This window comes from Nomascus leucogenys, chromosome 5 (assembly GCF_006542625.1).
Source record: "Nomascus leucogenys isolate Asia chromosome 5, Asia_NLE_v1, whole genome shotgun sequence".
NCBI classification, from domain to species: domain Eukaryota; kingdom Metazoa; phylum Chordata; class Mammalia; order Primates; family Hylobatidae; genus Nomascus; species Nomascus leucogenys.
Window position 1 is genome coordinate 120,182,642 of NC_044385.1, and position 9,873 is coordinate 120,192,514.

The 9,873-nt window shown below is 40.8% G+C and overlaps 1 pseudogene; it reads right to left on the reverse strand.

Moving 5' to 3' along the window:
- Positions 1-4,590, reverse strand: part of LOC100592162 — a 50,005-nt pseudogene extending 45,415 nt beyond the window's left edge.
- Positions 4,591-9,873: the final 5,283 nt, after the last annotated feature.

Below are 9,873 nucleotides of genomic sequence, written 5' to 3' on the forward strand. Positions count from 1 at the left end.
CCCAAAACACAACAATGAATTGGGAATTTTACTTTTATCCTCTATCAAATGGAATTAGAAACTGATATAAATCCATAAGGATCATCCCACCTCTACACACTCCCTGTTTTTTTTTTTTTTTTTTTTTTTTTTCTGAGACAGAGTCTCTGTCTGTCACCCAGGCTGGAGTGCAGTGGCATGATTTTGGCTCACTGCAACCTCCGCCTCCTGGGTTCAAGCAATTCTCTTGTCTCAGCCTCCCAAGTAGCTGGGACTACAGGTGCATGTCACCACTCCCGGCTAATTTTTGTATTTTTTGGTAGAGACAGGGTTTCCCTGTGTTGGCCAAGCTGGTCTCGAATTCCTGGCCTCAAGTGATTTGCCCACCTCAGCCTCCCAAAGTGCTGGGATTACAAGTGTGAGCCACCGCGCTCGGCCTACCCCACTCCTTCTAACGGCGGTTCTTCATGGCTAGAAGAGAAGACTCACTCAGCACTTGGCTGAACTTCCACGTGAGCCACTGTAAGTTTTTCAGCTTCTGTGTTGAAGAGTCTCAGCCAGGACCAGGCAGCGGGCCATGGGAATGCAGTGCAGTGATGGCTGCCTATGCTCCGATTCATACAACCTCACTTACTGATGTGGAACCTCGGGAAAGTTACTTAACTTCTTCAAACCTCAATTTTCTCATCTGTACAATAGGCAGAATACTATCATCTACCTTACAGGGACGTGTAAACATTGAGTGTATGCACTAAAGCACCCAGCGTGTAGATCAGTCAGTTATTTCCACTTGCTCTTCGAATGGGGGCCCGGGATGAATGGGGAGTAACACACAGGCCCATGAAGCTGGTAGGCGGGACATTGCTCTGCACTTTGTCACGTTGTGGTCTCCATGAGTGAGGGTGGTTTTCCTCTAGCACAGTTTGTTTTACTGAATGGCCAGGACTGTTTTGCTCAAGTAGAGTCACAGAAGAAAGCTCATTTCATGAAGTGATTAGGACACATAAGATTGTGTCTCTGACAGGTAAGAAAACCCTGACAGCCCATTTTTCCCATGAAGCAAAGAGTTTTGTTGCACATTGCATATTTATGAGGTGAAGGGGCCACTGACTTTTATACCTTGAGAAGCCAAAACAATGCCAGATGTTAAGAATATAAACCTGAATTTCACTTTGGGTTTATGAGTCAACCAGAAAAGGTTACATTAAAACTGAAAGATTAACAACGACAACAAAAGCAACCTCTAAAACTTCCTCCAGAAAAAACTCCTTTCATTGCAGAGGCCTAGCTAGAAGGACATGATCTTTCTTTTCTTTACAACCCACTATGGCTGTCAGGGGCAAGGCAATCGTAGGCATGCATCAGAACAAATTTCGTTGTGGCAACTGCCCAAACATGAGGATAAGAATTTCTCAAATATCTATGACTTCCTCCTGTGTCAGCATAAAACTTGGAGGAGAAGCAATACACACTGACCAGCTAGATTAAGCTTGTCCAACCCACAGCCCGGAGGCTGCATGTAACCCAGTACGGTTTTGAATGTGGCCCAACACAAATTCATAAGCCTTCTTAAAACATAAGATATTTTTTGCAATTTTTTTTAGATCATCAGCTATCATTAGTATTAGTGTATTTTATGTGTGGCCAAAGACAATTCTTCTTCCAATGTGACCCAGGGAAGCTAAAAGACTGGACACCCCTGAACTAGGTAGTTATGAACCCACTATTCTGTTTAAGCTGAGGATCACAAACAAAATGCCCCTCAGATTCAATATATTTCTAAAGTAACTTTAAATACCTGTCTTATTTTTTCTTGTTCAGTGTCATTGGAGAACATTCGGAGGTTCTTAATTGGGGGTCTACATGAGTTTCAAAGGCTTTGTGGACCTTCTGAAAATTTCTGCAAGGTTTGGAGTGTATGCTCATGTTTCTGAGAGTGAGTCCATAGTTTGGATCAGATTTCAAAGGGGTTTGTGCCCCCATAAATGGCAGAGAACCACTCTTTTGCAACAAATTTTCCAGGAAAGGGAAGAGCAGAAAATCTGAAAGAAGAAGGATAGAAGAAAGAATGGGACTGAGGTTTTCAAAGAATATAAAAGAACATGCAATCTTATTTCTCCTTTTTGTGGTACTTTCTAATACACTTTGGTTGGCCTTTGCCAAGCCCTTTGGCTGCAGTTCAGGAAGGTCAAAAACTCAGGGGTTCACTGTGTTTAGGAGCAGCATCAAAACGGTTTCATGTAAACCCCCACCCACTGCAGCAACAAGAGCCAGGTCATTAGTTTGAATTGGCTCAGATTTTTCTGTTTCAAAGAGCTGTGATTTGCGTTACGTGCACCCGGACACAAAATGGCGTGTCATATCATGCACATTTCAGCTCAAATTTTCTAAAGCCTATGTATGTCGTCTCTCCTGACTACCTCTTACCACTTTGAATAAAAAAGTATAGGTGTTACTATGGCAGCTCCTGAAAGCAAGTCTATTGATCTATTAAAGGAAGCACTTTTAATTAAGCAATAATATGTGGTTGAATTGGGATGCCAAGTAGTAAATGTTTATGACCACCAGGGGAGGGCATTGCAGAAACTTATTTGAGTTATTTGCCAGGCTTTAAAGCTGTTCTTCCAAGAAAAGTTTTCTTCCCCATCAGGGAGCCAATATATTTGTAATTTTTGTATTGTTATGTTTTAAGGACATCAAGCCTGAAAGCCACGTTTCAAAATGGATGATCTTATTTGACTTGTGCTTTGATGTCGCCTTACCAACAGAATTCATGATTACTTTTGAGAGGTATTTCTCCCCATGGCCCTTCCTGAACAGAGAAAAGGCTAATAAAGAAATGATTATAACAATCTCAACTCATGTTGTTGCCTTTTTAAAAGTCTGAGACCCTGTACAATTAGAATAGTGGATCTTCCGGGTATTGGATAAACCTACAATGGAGCCTGAAAATTGAGGCTATTTCCTTATTGCCCGGTCCCTTTAGTTGCTGGATGTCTCTGTCTATAAGAGAGATTTCTTTTCTTTCTTTCTTTCTTTCTTTCTTTCTTTCTTTCTTTCTTTCTTTCTTTCTTTCTTTTTTCTTTCTTTCTTTTTCTTTCCTTTCTTTCTTTTTCTTTTCTTTCTTTCTTTCCTTTCTTTCTTTCTCTTCCTTCCTTCCTTCCTTCCTTCCTTCCTTTCCTTTCTTTTCTTTCTTTCTTTTTTTTCTTTGAGATGGAGTTTGGCTCTGTCCCCCAGGCTGGAGTGTGGTGGCACGATCTCAGCTCACTGTAACCTCTGCCTCCTGGGTTCAAGGGACTCTCCTACCTCAGCTTCAAGAGTAGCTGGGACTACAGGCATGCACCACCACACCCGGCTAATTTTTATATTTTTAGTAGAGAAGGGGTTTCACCATGTTGGTCAGGATGGTCTCAAACTCCCAACCTCAGGTGATCTGCCTGCCTAGGCCTCACAAAGTGCTGGGATTACAGGCATGAGCCACAGCCCCCGGCCAAGAGAGGTTTCTTTAATTGTGCAATGTCAGGTTTTTTTCTCAGTCCTAACTCCCAGCCCTGTCTTATCTTGCACTCACCTCCTCACCTAGTAAGTTATCCTATCTCTTTTCCATCTACTAAGATTGAAATATGCTTAAGGCCCAGCTCAAAACCTATACCCGTGACAAGTCTTCCCCTTAGAGCTTCAGCCCTGACTGATTTTCTTTTCTTGCTGAGCTTATTTGCATGACAGCTCTGTCTCTGTTATATATAATCTCATATCATTGCAGTTTCACAAATGTTCCTTTTGTGTTTTGGACCAGATTGAAAACTTCTTGTGAGATCATGTCTTGAATATTTCCTGGTAAAATATTGGATATATAGGTAGGTGCTTACTAAATAATGTAAGATTAATAGCTACTGACTTTCTTGATGTGATTATCTGACATTGTAAGTTGGATAAAATTGGTTAAGCAAGTTTCAGCCTGTGTTTGGGAATTTCCCTCTGTATTTGGTTTTCTACCACAATTTAACAAAAATAAAGGAAAAGAGGAAAAAAAGAAGGATCCACGGCCATACCCAAAGCCATTAAAGTTCAGTAAGTCCGGGCACAGTAGCTCACACCTGTAATCTCTGTACTTTGGAAGGCCAAGGAGGAAGGATTGCCTGAGGCCAGGAATTCAAGGCCAGCCTGAGCAACATAGCAAGATCCCATCTCTACAAAAAATAAAGTTCAGAAATGTAGATAATACACATGAATTGTGAGTTAATGGGCAAATTTGTGCAGGTCAGCAGGTCTCAGCCACAATATTGTGATTTATCAAACTGGACTCCCCAAATAAAATGAAGTAGTTGATTTAATACAGTAATAATTAAACCTCCTCTTTTCTGCTTGGGTCTCAGGAGGAAAAAAGCACGTTTTGCGTTTCCCTTTGTCTTGATGTAGCAGCTAATGGTTGATGATGCTTGGTGGGGAATAATGGAGACAAGGAAGATGTGTGTGAATCCTGAACTTCAACTGGAGCTGGTGTGTCAGTTGGACATGCTAAAGGCTAAAAGGGAAGTACCTCCAGCTTGCACTGCATGACACCGTCATCGTCAAATTAACCACATCGTCGCAGCCAGTGTGACCGTGCATCTTGGTCTGACCAGGAAAATTCCAGTTTAATCCTAAGGTGCTGCCGTCATTCTTAATAACACACCTTTTTATTCTCAAAGCTGTCCCAATGTGATGATAAATTATATAGCCACTCAACTAATAAACAATATTTATTGAGCACTTGTTATACACTAGGCATTGACTTAATATACTATTTGTTTTGTCTTCACAACAACTTTATGAATTAGGTGTTCCTTTTAGCCCCAGTTTACGGATGATGAAATTGAGGCAGCATTTAAGAAACTTACTCATGGTTATCCAGCTTGAACCCAGCAGTCTGGCTCCAGAACCCAAAATCTTAAACACTTTACTGCTTCTTGCAGAGAAAATACGGGGATCTGCTCCACATGATCCCCTACTATCAGGTCCATCATAAAATACTATCACCTCAGTGGAAATACCTGAATCTCTGACAGTTTTTTACCCCGGAGCCATGTGTCGGAAAATGGGAATCTAGTTAATTTTAGCCATTTTAATCTTGTTGTCCAATATAACTTATAAATGAGCTTCTTTTCCTCTTAAGAGTCTGGCTCGAGAGTGCCCAATTTAGTTAAACCACAAGTTTAGGATTAGAAAGGACTGCAAAGGCTGCAGATTGTTCGAGTTAGCCCACAGGAGTTGCTCTGCCACACTGTCATTTGTTAAAAACCAACTTTGTCACTTAGGCAAATTGCCTCATTTTGCCTTCATTTGTCACCCGCATGCCATGAGTTGTATTATTATCCACATTTTAAAAATGAAAAAATATACCGAAGAGTTTAACTGACCCGTGATCACTTAGCTAATAGGCCTCAATGCTAGAATTTTAAACCAGGTATCTGACTCCAAAGTTTATAATTTTTTGACCTACTATGGCCTACTAAATACTCAATTATTGATTAACCAATATATGGGTAGTGTGTGTGTGTGTGTGTGTATGTATATACACACTATATATACATACACTATACATATATTGATTTATTGCTTATACATATAAACATTTTTCATAATGCCCAACGTACAATTAGGTGACACTGCCTTTATTCACTTATTGAGCAAATATTCACTAAGTACTTTCTATTTTTTAAAAAAATATGGGGTCTTTCTGTATTGCCCAGGCTGGTCTCAAACTCCTGGGCTCAAGTGATCCTCTTGCTTTGGCCTCCCAAAGTGCTGGGATTATAGGCATGAGCCACCATGTCCGGCCTCAATGAGCACTTTCAAAATATCAAATTCCATGCTTGACAGTTGGGGATGTGGTGCTGAACAATATAGGGTTCCTTCCTTCATGAAGCGTGTATGCTTTAGAAATGGGAAAGACAGACACACAAAAAGATATGCTACAATGTGATTAATGCTATAAGCAAATGGTAAAATGAGAACCTCATGATGGAAAATGATGCATTTTCTCTGGGAGAGAGTATGGAAAGAACTGACACAGAGTAATGATGGGAGATGAGCCAAAATATAGGTCAAAACTAGATTGTGAAAAAAGATATATGCTACATAAAATTGTTGGATTATGTTCACAGGGAAACACACCAGGTAATTAGGCATGGGAATGACATGGTTACATTTTGATTTGAGAAAAATGGCCAAGGATAGAGAAGAAAATTAACCGGATGCAGAAGATACGGAGGTAGAGGATAATTACGAGGTTATTGGCCAAGTGTGGTGGCTCATATCTGTAATCTTAGCACTTTGGGAGGCCAAGGCAGGCAGATCACTTGAGCCCAGGAGTTCAAGACCAGCCCTGGGCAACATGGTGAAATCCGATTTCTAAAAAAAAAAAAAAAAAAAAAAAATTAGCCAGGCATGGTGGTGTGCACCTGTAGTCCCAGCTACTTGGGAGGCTAAGGTGGGAGGATCACTTGAGCCTAGGAAGTCAAGGCTGCAGTGAGCCAAGATCATGCTACTGCACTGCAGCCCGGGCAACAGAGTGAGACTCTGTCCCTGTCTCTCAAAAAAAAAAAAAAAAATTTTTAAAAGAGGTTATTGGCGTGGTCCAGCATAGACATGATCAACACTTGACCTGGTCTAAGAGTAGTGAAACTGGAAGACAAGAGATAGATTCAAGAGCCGTTTCAGTAAGATCTACAGAATGTGTATTTAGGATTGGATTTGACTTAGGTATAAAAGGGCTTTGGTTAATTCCAAGGCTTTTGGCTTCTGTAACTTGGTGGATGCCAGTGCCCTTTAGTAACACAGGGAATAAAATATGTTTTGCTTTAGTCCCAGTTGGAAATATGGATCAGGTGCTAGTAAGACAGGCAGTTGCTGGAGAAATGGGTTGAAAAGCATTTCTAAAGAGGTGTTTAAAAGTGTAGAAATGGATGAAAACTTCCACCCTCACTTTGATTAGCGAACACTCCAACATGGTGGACTTCTTGGCCGAAGATGGCCCTCGTTTGAGCAGTTTGCACAAGCCTGTCACACTAATCCTGATTCCATAGGGGGATAACTTCCTGTGAGGAAAACTAGGTTTGTTTTGCAGCTGCATTTCATGTTTACATGCAGTTTTTACAAGCTGTGTGGGCAGCCCAAGCAGCCTCAGGCAGGTGGTCCAGTTCCAATTCTGAACCATTGCAAAATGAGACTCTAGACTTCAAAAAAGTCAGGGAAAGGCAAGACCTGATCCAGGAGTCTGTGTCATCTAAGTTAGGCCGATAGTTCTGAGATGCACTTCTAATCATTAGCCAGTTTATCATAAAGTGGATCTAAAGTTGTGAGGGCCGTGTAAGAGCTACCCTTCCTGACAGCGTTGCTGAATTGTGGGGCCAGCCAGGAGGTTCTGGGGCATTAGAATATTTTCCTTTGGGTTTTTACAAGACAAGGAAGGCACCTACCTACTTCAGGTGCCATATAGACTGTTGTATGTGCTTATTGGGGCCTGAAACTATGGTGTCTCCACTTATCCATAGGGCGTGGCCTTCAAAGATGCTCTTTCCACATACAAGGTGTGGGTATGGATTGACTCATGTTAACCCCCATATCAGAGGTGGTTTGGCAGAGGGGTTAGGAGACTAGACTCCACCTAACTCTCTAAACCCTGGCTCCACTGTTTACTCCCTCTGGGTTTGGGGCAAGTGGCCTAATCGCTTGGTGCCCACATTTTCCTATACATGATATAGGAACAATAACTGCACCTAACTCAGATGATTAAATTAGATAATCTGTGTAATGTGCTTAAAATAATACTTAGCACACTGTAAGCACTAAATGAATATTAGCTACCATAATGTTTCATACCAAGTTTGGGTTGATTGCCTATAGTGCAATGACTATAGTAATATTTCACCATAGCGATATATTTCACCATAGTGATCTATTTCACTATAGCAAAATAGCCAGGACTGCCATGTTTTCAAAAAATTCTTCTTGAGTATTGCAAGACTTCTGTGACTCAGGAGTCTTTGTACATGGCCTTCATATTTTCAGTTAGAAATGTAGCTACCTATAGGGCAAGTAGGACTTTGGTTGTGTGAGGACTGTGAAATGACAGGTCAATGTATTCCTTTTCCAAAGTACTTTCATTTGGCAATTTCTCTATCACTAAAAGAAGATTAACACTTGACATGATAAGAAAGTTTGATCAACAAAAACCTGTGATCCAGCAGATAGGATAAAATAGAAAGTCCCTTAAATAGACTGGACATTTAACAAGGCTGACTTCCAGCAAAATGCTTGCTGATGACTCAGTTTATCTATAACAGAAAAATCAGGCAGAGGCAAATCATGAAAGAAATGGATTAATAGTGTTAAAGATGAGATAGGAAGGAAAGGAATTAAAGGGAGAGATTGTAACAGTCAATAAGAATAAGGAATAGAATGACCCCAGCCTGAATAATCTTATTTGATCATTGGTTGATGTGTGGCTGATGGGAAAAGATTCAAAAGCAAAGAAAAAGAAGTCAAAAAGCAGACAAGTCTCTATCTGTCTCGCTTTCAGTCTTTCCTTGGCAAAATGTGGGGGTTGAACAAAATGACCTCTATGGCTTCTTCCAGTGTTGCCATTGTGTAATAACACAATTCCACCACGGAGAAAGAGAAGTCCGGGACTGGAGTTATGATACATGCACACACACAGAGCATCTATTCATGCGCAAGCATCACAGCTACTTATGAGTTGACTCAATTATTAAACTTTAATTTCGTATCCTTGTATGTCGGTCATCCTTTCATTTTGTTTCTTCTCAGCTTCACTTCTCAGCAGTCATGATTGTAATCAGTTAAGAGCCGCATGCTGGAAGACCTATCCCACATGGCTTATTTTTTCATGCCCTCTTTGTCTCACTGTAGCAGTCAGAGGGAAAAACCCTGCAAATGAAATAAGACCATGTGCTTGTGTTCAGAGGGGAACAAGAAGTGGGAAATATGGGGAGACTAGCTATCTGGCAGCCAGAATGGGGGGAAGAACACCTTCAGAGAAGACTGGGTAGTGTTAATTACTAAGAAGAGGAGAAAACAAGTTCTGTTTGAGGATATAAGGATAAAAAAAGAAAATAGGACATGGGCCACTGGTCTAGTTTAAAACAGGGCTACAAAGAGTCCTGACAATATGCAATGTAACATTATAAAAGAGTTCATTGTAAGCTTTAAAAATATTCCGAGAAAAATTGCCTTTGATAGTTTTGGGGAGCAGCCACTTATCAGAGACTGATGTTCCCTGGGTTTGCTTTTTGTTTGTTTTTTGTCATCTCAGACACATTTGGAAATTTCAGCTTTTTCTTGCACAAGGATTAACCAGTCAACCACTGGATGCTGAAAATTGTCCATTTCTAATTTTCTACTATTTTGAACTCATTTTTGCTTAAAGCTTTCCATTTATTTTATTTAAAAAACCTAGACAGATATGAGATAAAGTATTTGTAAACTGTAAAGCATACAAAAACTAAAAAGTGAGTGTGTTAGATTCCTATTGTAGCTGTAACAAATTGCCACAAATATCTTATGGTTCTGTAGGCTGGAAATCTGACTCGGGTGGTTGGAAATCTGACTCGGGTCTCGCTGGGCTAACCCAAAATTTTGGCAGGACTGCATTCTTTCTGGAGACGCCAGGTGGGAATCGTTTCCTTGCCTTTTCCTGCTTCTGGGGGCTGCCTGTAGGCTTTGGCTTGTTGCTCCCTCCCTCCATCTTCAAACAGCAACATTGCATCTCTTTGACCATTCTTCCACTGTCACATCTCTCCTTGACCACAGCCAAGGAAAGTGCTCCAATTTTAAGGACTCATGTGATTAGATGGGGCCAAGCTGGAGAATCTAGGATAATCTCTCCAGGAT